A 16,075-nucleotide genomic window follows, 5' to 3' on the forward strand; every position below is an offset into this window, starting at 1 on the left:
TTTACCTTGGGTTTTTTAGAGCACCTTCAAAGCACTGCAGACCTCCGTATGTTTTCAGCATGTTACATGTGATGACTTGGTGCGATGGTATTTATAAGCCGGTATTACATTAATCAGTTGTTGATCTAATGGATTGACTCTATACCTAGTTACTTTTCAATCTGAAGAGTGTTCAGTCCCATCTATATTTATAATCTCTATCTGATCAGTAAAACAGACCATGGTAAAAGCTGTGTAAGAAAGCTTCCTTCTTTACTAATTGGACTAGACTTGAAAACCAGAGGCTCTCCTGGGAGCATTTCCTGTTTTCCTCATACTTATTTGCATATTCAGTTCAACAGCAAAACGAGTCTGTAATTGCTCAGTTCAGAAATTAAAAGCTTCTTATCATGTACATTGGTCAGAAGAAAACATGTGCAATCGCTACATCAGTGCCAAACTGTACTAAACCAGTACTACCTGCACTAATTTAGGATTAGGAAGTGTATTAAACAATAACTTAAGAAGCAAAGGATGTTAAGGGAAGGAAATTGGCTGGAGACTTTGTTTAATGTGTCCTTGCTAGTACAAGTAAGAATTTTTCCACTGCTCAACATGTAAATTACATTCACCATCTAATTGCACCAATTGAGGCAATCTGAGGTAGTTTAACATTCAGAAATGTTTTGTAACCAGTTTATATTTGATGTATAACTCACAACAGTATTGACATCATCTTTAAATTTAATAATATGGGTTAGGTTGGACCTCACTGTGAGCTTCTCGCTTTGATGTCTGACATAACTAATGCACATGGAGATGCTCAAATGCTGCTTGGCTGTGCTGCTGGGGATTGAATGTCACGGCTTAATGCCACTGGGAAGAAACAGCACCACCAAAATAACTTGATCTAGCTATTTACCCTTGCAAATATATACTGGGAAATGAGACAGACTGAAAAAGAAATGGTGGGGTGATGGTAAAAAAAAAAAAAAAGCCTGAAATGGACTGTGGTCCTTGTGATTCAAACACACATTGTTTTCACATCATATTGTCCCATCTAAACTCACAGGACTGTCCGGACTAGTAATGATTAGTTTAATATCATTACATTCCCGTATATGCATGTGTGACTACTGGTCAAACTTCCTGAAAATAGGATTATATAATTAGTTCATATAGAAGTCAAAACATCAAAGTCCATGCTTAAGCAAATTGTCACAAAGCAATTAGGAGTTTTACATGAGAAAAAAAGTGATGAAACAATTCAGAGCCCACTTCTGGTTCTTTTTCTATCCTAAATTTCAGTACAAAACAAAGGAAAAGTGCTGTTTTAAACATAAAGTATGAAATATCATATTATCTTTTATCCAAAGGACATCATAGCGTCAGGAGCATTTCATCTATGGCAATTTCTATGGACAAGTATAAACCCTCCGATCAAACTTGTAGCTGAGTAATATTTAAAAAGTAACACCTTACTTTCCTGGGTGACATTTCACAGGCTGAGGAGTTGATGACAGAAACTTGTACAGAATAAGCAAACATGCAGGGAACAGACTTTCACCAGGACTACTCTGTCTTCGATTTCAAGCTCAGACAACCAGGATGCCACAGATGAGGCCAAGCCACCAGAAAGCAGATCTTTCACAAATCAGCTCCCATGTGCCAGTTTCAGCTTCTTGTTCTTGACATTAAAACTGTTCAGAAGTTAACTTCAAGCTTTGATTGTTTTCCAAGCCAGCTAAGAGAAAAATGCAATTTGCTACTGTTATGCCTATATGGCTGCTCATGCCAACATAAAGTAAGTCTTTTGAACACATCTTCCATAGAGACATGAAATTTTTCAAGAGAAAAGGCAAGCACTGCTGTTTCCTGTCATTCCTAATGTTCTGAAATGGAAAATAAAAACTCAGAGACACCATCCACTTCAGATATTTCCTTAAAAGTGGAACTGGACCATTTACTGGCTCCACCACAGGAGTACCCCTCCATATTTGCGCTTAGCATTCATTCCAGGAAGGATGCTTCTCTGTTGCTAAAGACTGATCATATACCACCATACACCATTCCACTGTCCTGCCCTGAAAGTGCAAAATGATGAAAGAAACACTGATACAGGAAGACTGTATGATTTCCAGGCTCCTTACCTCATTATGTTTAATACCAAATTTCTTTTTTCCTTCCTCACTCTCTCCTGCTTATTTTAATGCATGAAGAATTATTTTATGTCCAGGGAAAATTGTTCTGAATCTCTCCATATTTTGAATATTGATACAAATAAAGTTTTGTCTTTATATGGAAGTTGAAACAAGTTATTAGTTTAATAAATGCAACACTGTGTTTGGACCAGAGCTAAAAGTTTTGCATACATAGAAAGTAAGAAGTTAAAATAATGAAGTAATGAATTCTACAATTACCTGTGGTCTTTATCTATGCTCTTTCAGCTAGAAACTGAGTTTCTTCAAGGCTGGAAGCCTTTGAAGTCTCCAGTTGGTGAGAATTATGAATCAAGTGGTTTAACACTGCGATATATAATTATTTAAGTATTATACAAAAACAGCCCGTGGTGCATTTGACTTAAACAATAGCCACTACAGAGTGACCCCATAATTTTTATTTAGTCCCTGATAAATACACTGAGATATTTTCTTAAACAACTGTAAGAGCAGATCTTTTCTAGTAGAAATGAAACACAATTAAAAGTTGAGTGAAAAGCTGGTTAGTCTTATTCACATGGAAAAGGACTGTACTCCTCAAAAAGACACAGCAGGACTGTTTGAGGAGCAGATCCTATTACATGCAATAAGGAGATCAAAATTAAAGCTCAAGACATTTTTATTTAACACTGTGTACCTTTTAATTTGCAAAGCACAAGACAGATTGTTTGCTTTATTTTAAAGTACTTTTTAGGGATGTATTTATTAAATAGTAGAGGTCTATCTGAAATACACATAACAAAATAGCCTAAACAAATGAGAAAAAAATGATGGCATATCGTGCCTGCAGGACTGCAAAGCTGTGTATAATTTTGCTTCCTTTCACCAAAGGGAAACTTAGAAAAACTAAACAAACAAACATTGAAAGAATTCCACTTTTTGATGTCAAATATTGTTCTTTCACCAGGTTTGCAAACACTGGAATGTCACATAAGCAAATTTAGCTTCAACAAAGGCATTTAATTGTTTACTGCAAATTACAGCTGTACATCTTTTGATCACCATTTCAAGCCAAGAAAAATATTGTTTCAAGTTAAAGGACCTAAAAATAAAATGACTGTAACGAAATATTCACTTTTAGACCATGAACTTCAACATTGCCCTTTAGTCGTAAGTCTAAGAATAAATTAAAAAAAAACCCTCTGTGCTACAACTGTATTTCCTGTAACATCTGTTCATGATTGAGGTATTTCACTAGCACAGGATGTACTCAGATGAAACGGAAACTGCCCCTCTGTAACTGCCAGTTGAGCTCCCAAAATATAGATGAGTTTGCTGACCACAGTGCAATTGAGCCTCAGCCTTCTACTCAGTCAGGGAGGTATTAATACACTGATGGCAGGAATGCTGCTAATAATCTGAATATTCAGTTAATAATATTGGAACTTATTCTTGAAGAAAATGAGATCTGCAGAAAGGTATTTCTTTAAAGGGGTTTAGATAATGCAAGCCTACAAATGTGTTCATTAGCTACCATGATCTGTTTAAAGACATAAGAAGCCTGTGGCACTGACAGCACAAAGGAGTGAAAAGGACTGTTTGAGGGAGACATTCAAATTGATGCTGAACTCTAAATAAAAGATACATGAACAGGGACTAAGCAAAAATGTTTCTTGTTCTGAAGAAAACTCATATAAACAGCCTGAAGAAAAAGGGAAGGAAAGAATTAAACTTTTAAATCCATACAGAAACTATCTCAGCTACATTAACCTCCTGCTCCCTCCAGCACCTCCAGCACTGAGTGTTAAGAGTGTAGTCAGAAAGCCAAGGGAAATGATTTTCTCTCTTTCTTGTATGAGAGATTCTTTCTTGTAAGTGATTTTCTTTCTTGCTTTCCCTTCTTTCTTCTTGTTCCCATTTGAGGGGCTACATCTGGAGGACTTCATCCTGTCCTGGACACCCCAGTACTGGATACTTGCTGACAATCTGGAGCCAGTCAAGCGCAGGGCCATGAATATGAGCACACCACTGAAAAGGAGAGGCTGAGAAAGCTGGGCTTGCTCAACCTGGGAAAGAGCTGGCTCTACGTATCTCATGTAGAGAAAAACAGATGCTTGTAGTTACTCAAAACCCAACTAGAGAAAGACCTTCATAAGCTTTGCTTTAAGCTAGAGGCTGGACTAGAGACCTCCAGAGGTTCCTTCTGACCCCAGTTATTCCATGATTTCTGCTCTGGGATTATGTGAGGTGGAATGATCTAGGTCAGTGTTGTAGGGATGGCAGAGATTTCACCATTGGAAGTTGGGCATGGAAGGAGAGTACCACTGCATGACAACAGGTGCCTTCTAAGAGCAGATTAGCAAACTCTCTGCTAGTGGTTAGCACTGGCTGTCTAGCTAATCCAAAGCTAAATCTTCCTGAGGGACAAGATATATAGCCCTGCTGCCCAAAGCTGTTTCCTGGAAGGAACAGTATCTGCATAAAATCATCTCCTCTAATATTCCAAAGCCACAGGCAAGTGCAAGGAATACCTACCTATTTTCCAGTTGGAGAGCATTTTTATACGGGAGACCTGAAAACAGAAATCATCATTTAAAAAAATACTGGAATAAAGTATTTAAATTCCAGTGACTTAGGAAAAATTCTTGATGTATTGACTTTAGAAATCTTGTTTCTTCACCAGTATAAATAAAATAATTCAGCTAAAATACAAAAGCAAGTTTTGACGATTCAATATCATGAAGTTATTCACTGTGAATATGCTAAGCATGTGAGACAAAAATGGAAGAATTATAACAGACACATGTGCTAATGAAGCTACCACGCAAGATATGAAGCAAGTGAAAGTGAGAATGCAAGGCAGGAACAGCAACATAGTACAAAAAATACGATCTATGTGAAAAGATGGAGCAAATCTTGAAATACACAGAAAGGCAATTGCAAACGGCATGGAAATAATGTGTTTTCCATGACTATGGTGCACAAAATGAGAAAGAACAGGTTTAAACTGCAGCAAGAAAAATTCAGATTGGACACAGAAATGTCTTAACAGCTTTTGAGGGAGGTGCTATAACCTTAGCATTGCTAGCAACCTTTAAGAAAACATGAGACAAGTATCTGTCAGAAGTGATATATTTACACGTTCCTGCCTAGCAGCAGGAAGATGCACTAGATGAACTTTGATGTCCTTTCAAGCACAATAATTTCATATGGAATAGGAATAAAAAAATACCACTAAGTCTAAATTACAGTCTAAAATACAATCTGAAGTAGAATTACAGAATTATAAATGAAAGATTAGTGATCAATGAGTTTTAGAGAAAAACAGCTAATCTTTCCTTGTGATGGTATTTGCTAATAGAAATTTATAGTAATCACCTTGACATTAAATATACATATATAGGAATAAGCTTGAGGCATTTTATTTCTCAGTACTGAAGTACTAAGCCAGCAGCCAATTATGAAATGCAGCCTCCATGATTATGACTTACAATGTGACCTGTGTTATGAAGAACATCAGACTAAATAATCATCACTCTCACTTCTGGTCTTAAAATGCAGGCATAAACGAGGATTATTATTGTTAACACAATAAACAGAAAACAGCAGCCCAGGTGTTAGCAAAAGGTTCTGTGATTTCTTCAGCAGCATGATGTTAGGCAATAAGCATCTTTTCTTCTTTCTCTTCCTCTCCTCCATTTCAAGAGGTGACCTCATCCATATATCTAATAAAATCATAAAGGCTGAAAAGCATACTGGATGAGCTCACTGATGTTCTTAGCTCTGTCTCTTAATAATTACTTGTACAGTGCCTCCCCTTACCAGTAAGATGGGCTCGATGAATCGGAGTTAACTTCATTATGTGTCTTTGCCAGAAGCAGCTTCCCCTCCTGTCATCTTCCCAGTGATGAAAGGCTCTCCCCAGCTTTAACTACAAAGTCCAGGCTGCTGTGCACATACAAATTTTATTCAGGCAGTACGATTTCTATCAGTCCACACAGACTGATTTTACACAGACATCTGTGTAACAGTAGCTCAAAATAATACAGCTGCCACATGATTTTCTTAGTTCTGCTGTAGTGTAATTGTCTTTCTGAATTTTAGCAATGGACAAAGGCATCTGTGCAAGCAGTTAAAATTAAGTGCATTTGAAGGCTAACCTAGAGTAAATAAATAGTACAAAATAAAAAAAAAAAAGTTTAAATAAAGATCTTTAAAAATCCCACAGAATCACAGAATGGTTTGGGTTGGAAGTGACCTTAAAGACCACATAGTTCCAACCCCCTGTCATAGGCAGGGACACCTTCTTCTAGATCAGGTTGTTCAAAGCCCTGTCCAACCTGACCTTGAACACTGCCAGGGAGGGGCAGCCACAGCTTATCTGGGCAACCTGTGCCAATGCCTCACCCAACATAACTAACAATTAAACAAACCTGTTAATTTTATAATCATTTAAATAAGATTAATAAAAAGAATAATCTTTCTCAAGATTTGACACTCAAGTCAGTGGTATTTGAACAAATATTATTTCTAAAATCCCAGGTAAGAAACTAGCCTGCTTCACACTGACTTTTCCCTAGCCTCTAGCTATATATGTGGCAGTACCATTTGCACACACAAAGGCATTAGTGTAAGCAGAAATTACTTCATGCCTTTATTTGCATTTGCACAATCAGGAACAATTTTTGAAAATATAAAAGCCACAGAGTTGTAGCAAACTCACTGAAAGAAGCAAATATGACTGTCCTCCCTAAGAACATCTTGTCTTATGCAGAGCTGTTACTTACTTTTATTTAGTTGGAATGTAATGTGATGCGTATAAACTATCTTCAGTGTCTTACTCAGCATCAGTGCTAGGCACCAATACCAGTGAATGAAAAGAAGGCTCTGGATCAAACCCAGGTATGATATTTCCTTCTCTGACTCCAGTCACATGGCATGTTATTTCCTTCTTTCTTGCTTGATGCTCTCTTCCCCTTTCATATTTACTTTACTTACCCCTTGTGTGGGTTTTCCTCTTTTTCTTTCATCATTACTGGTAGTTACCATTAAAATACAAATTCTTCCCAGAGGGATTTCATTACAAGCACATAGAAATCAGTAGTTAGTACTGCCAAAACCATTTCTGAAAACAGTTTGGCTGAGCTCAGGACTTCAAGGGATACAGAATGCTGGCAACAATCAAATGCCAATTTGATTGGCTGCTTTTAAAAAAGGTGTTTACTAGAAATTAGATGTTTTGGTTGGGAGAAAAACCTGGGATTTGGTCCGCTCTTGAAAACTAACCAGCAAGATTGGCAAAACTATCTTCTGATAGGAAAGTGTGACATCGACCAAGTACAAATTTCCTGGAAATCTCCTTGTTCACAAAAAATATTAAAAGTTTTTAAAATTTTCCTTGATTTCTTAAATGAAAATACTTTGACTTTCTCAACTTTCAAGCTAGAATCCAGGGGTGCTTTTCAATCAAAAGTCTTACTTATATTTAGAGGTCTATACCTTTTAGAGAAAACAAATCTGGTCAGATGCATTGTCCAGTTTACCCTAGAGATATGTAGAACATTCCTTTGGAAAAGAAAGAAGGGCATTTTATTCCCAATGATTTTTGTTGCCATGGCCTTCCTTTCCCTTAGTGTTATCAGAGGTTTAATTTGATGTAGTGGCTCAGGCACTCGTCAGCTGTACTTCATGCAAGGAGAGTAAATGCTTCTGGTTTTGCTCCAGTTCAGTATTTTTCATCCTTGAATTCTTCCTGTCCTTTAAACCCTGACTTCCAGCTGTGTGGTTTCCAACCACAGCAGTTTGCAGGCCTAAAGTCATTCAAACAACTTCTAAAATGTAAAGGCTCTCTACTGGCTAAAGAAGAAAGAAAACCCCACCTGTTCCAAATGTAAATGTTAGCTCACAGGAAATCCCTGCTCCAGCACAGACACACTGGATCAGCACATCCTTCGGCTGCCTTGGCCACATCGCCAGGTCTTAAGCACAGGCAGGGTCCTGATATCAAGAGTGTGCCGAGGGCTCTGAGCCAGACCAACTCCTCTGCAGATTCCAGACCCTGTACCAAGAAGAGCTGCTGCTACACGCTATGTCTTATTCTGCCTCCAAATCTTCAAACAGACAGCATAGCCAGTGTGTGACAGAGGACTGGAGGTAGGTTTTCAGTGTAATGGAGTGATGGCCAGCCAGTGAAGTGGGAACAGAGACAGCAACTGCAGTTTAAAAAAAGAAAGGTCTTGTGACTACTGGATGTGTGCTTCACACCCAGACAGGGGTGTCTGAGTTTGATTCATATCTGAGGTGCTAGAGTGTCAGCATAAAATAATATATGATCAACAGAGCCCAAATAGGCAACATGAATGTTTAATAAATAGCTGAAAATCATAACAAAAATTTGACAGTGTTGATAGCCACCTATTTGGCAGCTTAGAAGAAGCAGAAATGATTTTACAAACTGCTGCTCAGATATAGCGACAACATTCAGCTGTCTAGGTCACTCAAGTGTACATCTAACCCGATCTGCACCATCCTTCAAGAGAGTAATGCGAACCCATTATTAAATATGATCCTAAAAAGTCAGCAGTCAAAAAATGCTCTGCTCCTTTTGCTACGCTTGGAGACCTTCACATTTGATTGGAAATACACAGATAAAAAGTTCTGCAAAGTGGAGATGGATAGACACATGGTCAAACTCAGATGACTGGAAGCAACACACAGATCAGGATTTTTACCAAGCTTGCCCTTCCTCTTCTTCATGCAAGTTTCCCAGTTATGGGACATGACGTAAAGTAGCAGAGAACATATAGCCCCTGTATAGGATAGTGACCCTTTTTAAGTGGGGTAATAAATCTTACAGAACCTTCGGACACCTGCAGACCTGTTTAGAACTTTCTAGTTCATGTATACTTATGTCTTGGTCCTCCAAATAAATTTATGAAGTGCAGCATTAGTCCTTTTCAGGACACAGTCCTTTAATGAAACCTACCAAGATAAATTTTCCTAGATTGCAAAACACTCCAGAAATAACATCAGCATCTCTATGAACTGGCAGAGTTTCATCCACCTTTGACCTAGGTGTAAGACTTAGCAGAACATACAAAACCCCGCTCCCTATCAGCCAATTAAGAGCAATAAAAGATAGTTCTCTGGAGGCATAAGATAAGGAAATCCATAGGTTTCACAAATCTTGCTTCAAATCTTCCCCAGAAATGAAACAAAATTGAAAAAAAAAAAAAGATTGGCTTAAAAAAATGTGATTTGAAATATGAATAATTTTGGAGTCATTTATCTGCCGTTGAAATTGTGAGCCTCTAGAGTGTGCTCCAGTCATATTTTCAAGCATTTCCTTAGAAACTGAAATGCGTAGACACTTTATTTCCCATGAACGCTGAGATGCATTCACAAAAGTAAAAATTTAGAAGTTTAGGCCACCAGAGAAACATGGAGTTTTAAAAATGTCCTGAAATTATATTATCAACAATACAGTAGACTATTAGAAATGTAATAGAGGAGAAAGTGACCAAACTGGCAGCAGAAGGCCTGGAAACACATAAGCATTTCTGAAAAGATTAAGAAAAATTTCTAGTGGTGCCAAGGAATACATATTCCAAAATTTTGGGAATACCTTAGCAGGCTCCTTGGTGTATTAGTTCACTTATCCTTTCAGTTAGGTATTATTAACAACCAACATGCCCAGACAAAGAAAGACTTTTTATGATATTGAACACTCTATGTCTTTTCAAGTTCTGAACTGATTCCTCAAACATAAAGAGGGCTGGCTTACAAAAAGTTTCAGATTCACTTTCCAATAATTCATTTTTTTCTTGATTTCAGTAAGGCATTTGATACTGTCTCCCACAGCATCCTCATAGATAAGCTAAGGAAGTGTGAGCTTGATGATCACGTAGTGAGGTGGATCAAGAACTGGTTGAAAGGAAGAAGTCAGAGTTGTGGTCAATGGGGCAGAATTTAGCTGGAGGTCTGTGACACCCTCAGGAGTCGGTGCTGGGACCAGCGCTGTTTAATATTTTCATCTATGACCTGGATGAGGGAACTGAGTGTACCCTCAGCAAGTTCACTGATGATACTAAACTGGGAGGGGTGGCTGACACACCAGAGGGCTGTGTTGCCATCCAGCGATACCTGGACAGGCTGGAGAGTTGGGCGGAGAGGAACTTGATGAAATTCAACGAGGGCAAGTGCAGAGTCTTGCATCTGGGGAAGAACAACACCATGTACCAGTACAGGTTGGGGGCTGACCTGCTGGACAGTAGTGAAGGGGAAAGGGACCTGGGGGTCCTGGTGGGTAGGAGGATGACCATGAGCCAGCAATGTGCCCTTGTGGCCAAGGTGTTCAATGGTGCATTAGAAAGGGTGTGGTTAGTAGGTCGAGAGGGGTCCTCCTTCCCCTCTACTCTGCCTTGGTGAGACCCCATCTGGAATACTGTGTCCAGTTCTGGGCCCCACAGTTCAAGAAGGACAGGGAATTGCTTGAAAGAGTCCAGCACAGAGCCACAAAGATGATTAAGGGCATGGAACATCTCCCTTATGAGGAGAGGCTGAGGGAGCTGGGTCTCTTTAGCTTGGAGAAGAGGAGACTGAGGGGTGACCTCATCAATGTTTACAAATATGTAAAGGGTGAGTGTCAGGATGATGGAGGTAGGTTTTTTTCAGTGATGTCCAGTGACAGGACAAGGGGCAATGCGTGTAAACTGGAGCATAGGAGGTTCCATGTGAACATCAGGAAAAATTTCTTTACTGTGAGAGTGACAGAGCACTGGAACAGGTTTCCCAGGGGGGTTGTGGAGTCTCCTACATTGGAGCTATTCAAGGCCCGCCTGGACAAGTTCCTGTGTGATGTACTCTAGGTTACCCTGCTCTTGCAGGAGGGTTGGACTAGATGATCTTTTGAGGTCCCTTCCAACCCTTGGGATTCTGTGATTCTCAGCTCCTTTTATTTGCCCTCCAAGGCTCTTCCCACATTATTTTTAAAATTTTCAGGCACTTGCCTCCAATACCTAGGGCTAAAACCTTACTTTTATTTAAAAGAAAACAGGTTTTTAAACAATCATAGAAACACAGAACAACCCACACTAGAAATTACCTCAAAATAACATCTGCCAAACCTTTCATGGGGAAAGGGAGCCTCGATGAGATGGTCTTGGTACCCAGTCCAATCTCATCTTGAAAATCTCCAGTGATGAGGACTACCACATCCCTGGGAAGGTTGTTCCATTGAATGATTGTTCTCACTGTAAAAAATTTCTTTCTTATATCAAGATTAATACTCTCCCCAGTGCAGCTTGTGCCCATTGCCCCTTCTCTTCTCTACATGGTTCCTTGTGAAGAGAAAGCCTCTGTCCTCTTTGTAGCCATCCTTCAAGTGGCAGCTAGAATGCTATGATGAGGTTCCCCCTGAGCCTGCTCTTCTCCAATTAGAAGAGACCTAACTCCTTCAGTCTGTCCTCACTTGGCAGGTTCTCCAGCCCTTTGATCATCCTTATGATCCTCCTTCAGACCTTCTCCAGTCTGTCTGCATCTGTCTTGAACTGTGGGGTCCAGAACCAGACACAACCCTCCAGGTGTGGCCAGACAAGCGGTGAGTAGAGCGAGATGATCACGTTCTCTGCCTCTGCTAGTAATGTCCCTGCAGATGCAGCCCAGGATATGATTTGCCTTGGTTGCTGTAGGAGCACACTACTGCCTCCCATTGAGCTTGTTGTCCACCAGCACCCTCAGGTCCCTTTCAGCAAGGCTGGTCCCCAGCCACATTCTGTTAAACTTCAGACTGTTCTTGCTTGCCCACTCTTCCAGACTGTCCAGGTCTCTGTGTAAGATGGCTCTCCCTTCTGATGTGTCCAGCTCACCACCCAGTTTGGTGTCATCAGCAAACTCGGTAAGGGTACTTTCAATCCTGTCATCCAGAACTTTATGAAGATGTTGACCAGTGTGGGGCTCAGTCCCAATCACTGGGGAATCCCACTTGTGACAGGCTTCTAGCCTGAGTGAAAACCATTGATCATCACGACCCTCTGACTGCAACCAGTTAGCCAATTTCCTACCCATCTTGCAGAGCACCCATCCATTGTGTATCTTGCTGCTTTATGCATGAGAAGGCTGATTGAAACTGTGTTGAATGCTTTGCTGAAGTCCAACAAGAGGCTGATGGAAATGCCAAATGCTGAAACAGAATCATGAATGTTAGCAATCCTGCATCTTCTAACCTGAGCATTAAATCGAGACCAAATCCACATGAAAAGACAGCAGTGCATGCTGGCTTTTTTCATTCCACACTGAGTTCAACTGTTCTGTTTACAAGTAAGAAAATAATAATCTGTATTATGTATTAGATGTGGAATACGAATTAACCATGCCAATAATCTCCTCATTTTCCCAGCAGTTCTGCAATAAGCATGTGGAATTAACCATGGTAACATGCATAAGTCTATTCAATTAATATTTGTTCACTGACATGACACATTTGCTAACTGAATGACTTTATGATAATTTGATAAGCTAGAAGCTTCTAAGTGGGGAAAACAGGCAGGGTCCTGTGAGCACTGCTTTTACATATTCAGACTCAAAGATGGACAGTTTCCTGACCATGCAGAATTCATGTAAATCTGAACCCCCACATTTAAAAAATGTCCCTTTTCCCTAGTGTCCCCAAGCCGAAGGTACAGCATTTCAGATTCTCCTCCAGCTTCAACTGTCACACAGTGGCTAAGCTTCAACAAGAACAGAAAATATTTTAGCCCTCAACTGGGCCTATAGCCTAGTGGCTAAAACACTCCTATAGGCAGTAGATGGACTTCTCAGTGTGCACCTGCATTTGCGGCTTGTAATTTGTGTGCTGTAACTACAAAAAATTAATCTAATGAGATTACTACATTAGAGGGGTCTAATGACCTGGCAATAGTACGTATGGCCATCAGATTGATTTTCTATAACCTAAACCTATTAATTTCTCTACTAATGAGGGTAGTATTTAACTTAGGTCAATAAATGAGGATGAAACCTCTTCTTTTCTTGCATAGCATGAAAAAAAACTCAATAACCCCTTAAAAACTAGATAGATTCAGATCTGGTAGCAGGTAATTGTTGAATTGTGAAATACAACTTTCTGATCACAATATTCAAGTCACCCAGCCTTCACCCAGGTAACATTCCCATAGATTTGCTCTGGAGATTTACTTAAGCACACACTTTGGTATTTGAGTGCACACACTTTACAGTGCAAAGCCATGCTTTCAAGCAGTCAGATTTCTTCAGAGAGTTTGAAAACATGGATTTCCTGAGGGAGAAATAATATTGCCCAGAGGCTGATGAATTGTTCCAGCTGCATAAAGCAGTTCAAAAGTGCACAAGGTGCAACAGAGGGGCTGGGAGAGAATAATGAACAAAGGATGGTGAAAATACTATGGCAGAGCCATGGTCAGCAAACAAGCCCATGTGACAGTAGGACTTCAGAGTGTGAGGCAAATCGCTAACAGACTCTCATACAGAAAAAAATTAACAGGACCGGCACTGGCTTCCATTTTCCCATTCATACCCCATGCAGGGCTCCATCAGAATAGCACACACAATGCCTCAGCTATAAACCAGTACACAATGGTCCCACACCAAGCTTGTCGATCTCAGAGAGGCTTTAGCTTCTGCAGTCTCTTGATTAGGTCCCTGATTAGGCCTTTTTCACAGAGCTAACACAAAGACCTACTTTCCTACCCAGCGTGTTAGCCTATGTCCTCCCCTTCCTTACACCCACAGCATGTGCTTTAAGTATGAAAAAGACAAGGAAAGCTTGAAAACCTTTCTGAAGCAAGCACCATAATTCAACACCATTGTGAATTTCATTATTTAAATAAAAAACTATTAATAACCAAATCTCACACTGCTCATGAGACTGTACATCACCTAGTATTTAGTCAAAGTAATTTTTAGCTGAGCTAAAAGAGAATAGAAAACAGGCTGGTATTGAGTTCATAGGGCACTTCACACCAGTACAACATACAAAGAACTGAAAAAAACTATTTTATGAACCAACTAATGAGGAGTGTTGCTGAATGCACACAGCTAGTGAGCTCACTCAGTAATTAACCTTATAATCATCAACTATAGAAACACATGTATGCAGTCAAATAATGAATCCAGAGAGACTCAAGTTTAAAAAAATACACTGAAAAAAAACCAGAGCATATGATTTTGGCCATTCTAAAAAATGTCAGAATTTAAAATACTCAGGAATTATGGTGAAAAGTGTAAGGGGGAATCAATGTGAAAGCAGGACAGAACTGGAACCAAAAACTAGGTGAATGACAATGCAATAGGTGACTTTTCAGCCTTTGGTCACCAAAACAGCCTTGGTAGTGAGTGAAAATGATTATTACCTGATAGCTTGGTATTACCACAACTTGGAAGTGAATCATCCCAACAGTCTCTAGCCGAACCTGCATGGGAAGATGCATACACTACCAAATTATTGTTGCATTTGGTAACGTTTCTGCCAGAGCATGAACTACCTAAAGATGAACACAAAAAAGGTGATCTTCAGAAGCTGTCTGAAGGCATTGATGATGCAGAGTGAAGACTGGCTTTTGCCTCTCTTTTGTACTGGCTTCTGCTCCAGGGCATGCAAGCACTTGTAACATTCTTCTCTAGGCACAGCAACCAACAAGCTAGTTCCTTCAGTTTCTCATCTCACGTGAGAGATGAGAAACTCTGTCTGTCTCATGCCTCTGTTTTCCTTCAAAGCTAAAGTCAACTCCTCCCTTACTCTCATGCAAAACCCATCAATTTCTTAAAAGCGGTCATCACGGTTTGCTATGCCTTTACCTAATCCAGGAGGCAACTGATTTAAACCTGCTTGATTTTTAAGTTCAGATGATAATTCAACAGATGCAAGCAAAGCCAGATCATGTGTAGAGTACAGGCTATAACAGCAAGCATTTCTACCTCTAGGAAAATTAGGGCAAAAGGCTTGATCTAATTTTATACATAATACACCCTTGTTGCAATACATATTTCCTTGCCCAGCTACAGTAGCATATGTCACTGCATTTCCCCTAAAAAAACTACTAAGAGCTAGTCAAGTTCCTAAGCATGACTGTAAGAAGCCACACAAACTGTTCTCACTCATCCATGGGATGATAACCCCTGTATTTTGTGAGATGGCTTTGTGAGAATAAAAATGTCTCTGATTTTTACAGATGTTGACAAATATGACAAAGCCATAAGAAAACAAGTTTCAATTTTCTGTTAAAAAACATGTGAAATTCTGTTCTAAGGCTACATAAGTTTATCTGAGCAACTGTGCTACAGATTTCTCCAACTTCCTGAACTAATTTTGTGAAATTCATCTGAACCAGAACTACAGTGTTTTATTCTCTTACTAGATACTATCAATAGAAAGAAACCAAAACTGGAGTGACTCTTCTAATATGCTGATTACTTCAGAATCTCCATCTCCCCAACCCTCGCATAACTATCAGCCTCTCTAAACACCAAAGCAGCCATATGTTGACACAGAATGTTCCTTTATTAAAAAGCCATCCTTTCCCCTAGATTGACTGCAGGCACAGAAGTTCAACCTAAAAAGCTCTTTCAACATTTGTGTCTAGACATACAGTTTTCAACATATTCTGCATCTATGGATGGGCTTTTGGCTCTCTGCACTTGTGACCATCTGTTGGGAGGGCGGGATGCCCACTGATAAGTAAGTTAGCCAGAATCTGTGTCAGTTGCCAAAAGAAGGGGATATATAGTACTGCAAGTGACATCTGTTTCACCAGAAGCCCTTTTCTCTCTGAACAATGTTTCTGTTTAATCTCGGCCACGGTTGTTAAGAATATAATTTAAAAGACAAACTAATGAAAAACCCTGGAAAGTATTGGAAGGGAAACATAATGATGTTCAGCATAAGGACACATTTCACAGACCTA

The 16,075-nt window shown here is 39.5% G+C and overlaps 1 long non-coding RNA gene across 1 annotated transcript in view; it reads right to left on the minus strand.

The window, feature by feature from the left end:
• LOC133279247 (uncharacterized) overlaps positions 1-16,075 on the minus strand; it is a 38,745-nt gene that overhangs the window by 5,578 nt on the left and 17,092 nt on the right. The window lies entirely within an intron of this gene.

The sequence above is a fragment of the Pezoporus flaviventris genome, unplaced genomic scaffold, assembly GCF_033815535.1.
Source record: "Pezoporus flaviventris isolate CSIRO_AGI_PZ_B2104156 unplaced genomic scaffold, CSIRO_AGI_Pfla_v1 ptg000072l, whole genome shotgun sequence".
NCBI classification, from domain to species: Eukaryota; Metazoa; Chordata; class Aves; order Psittaciformes; family Psittacidae; genus Pezoporus; species Pezoporus flaviventris.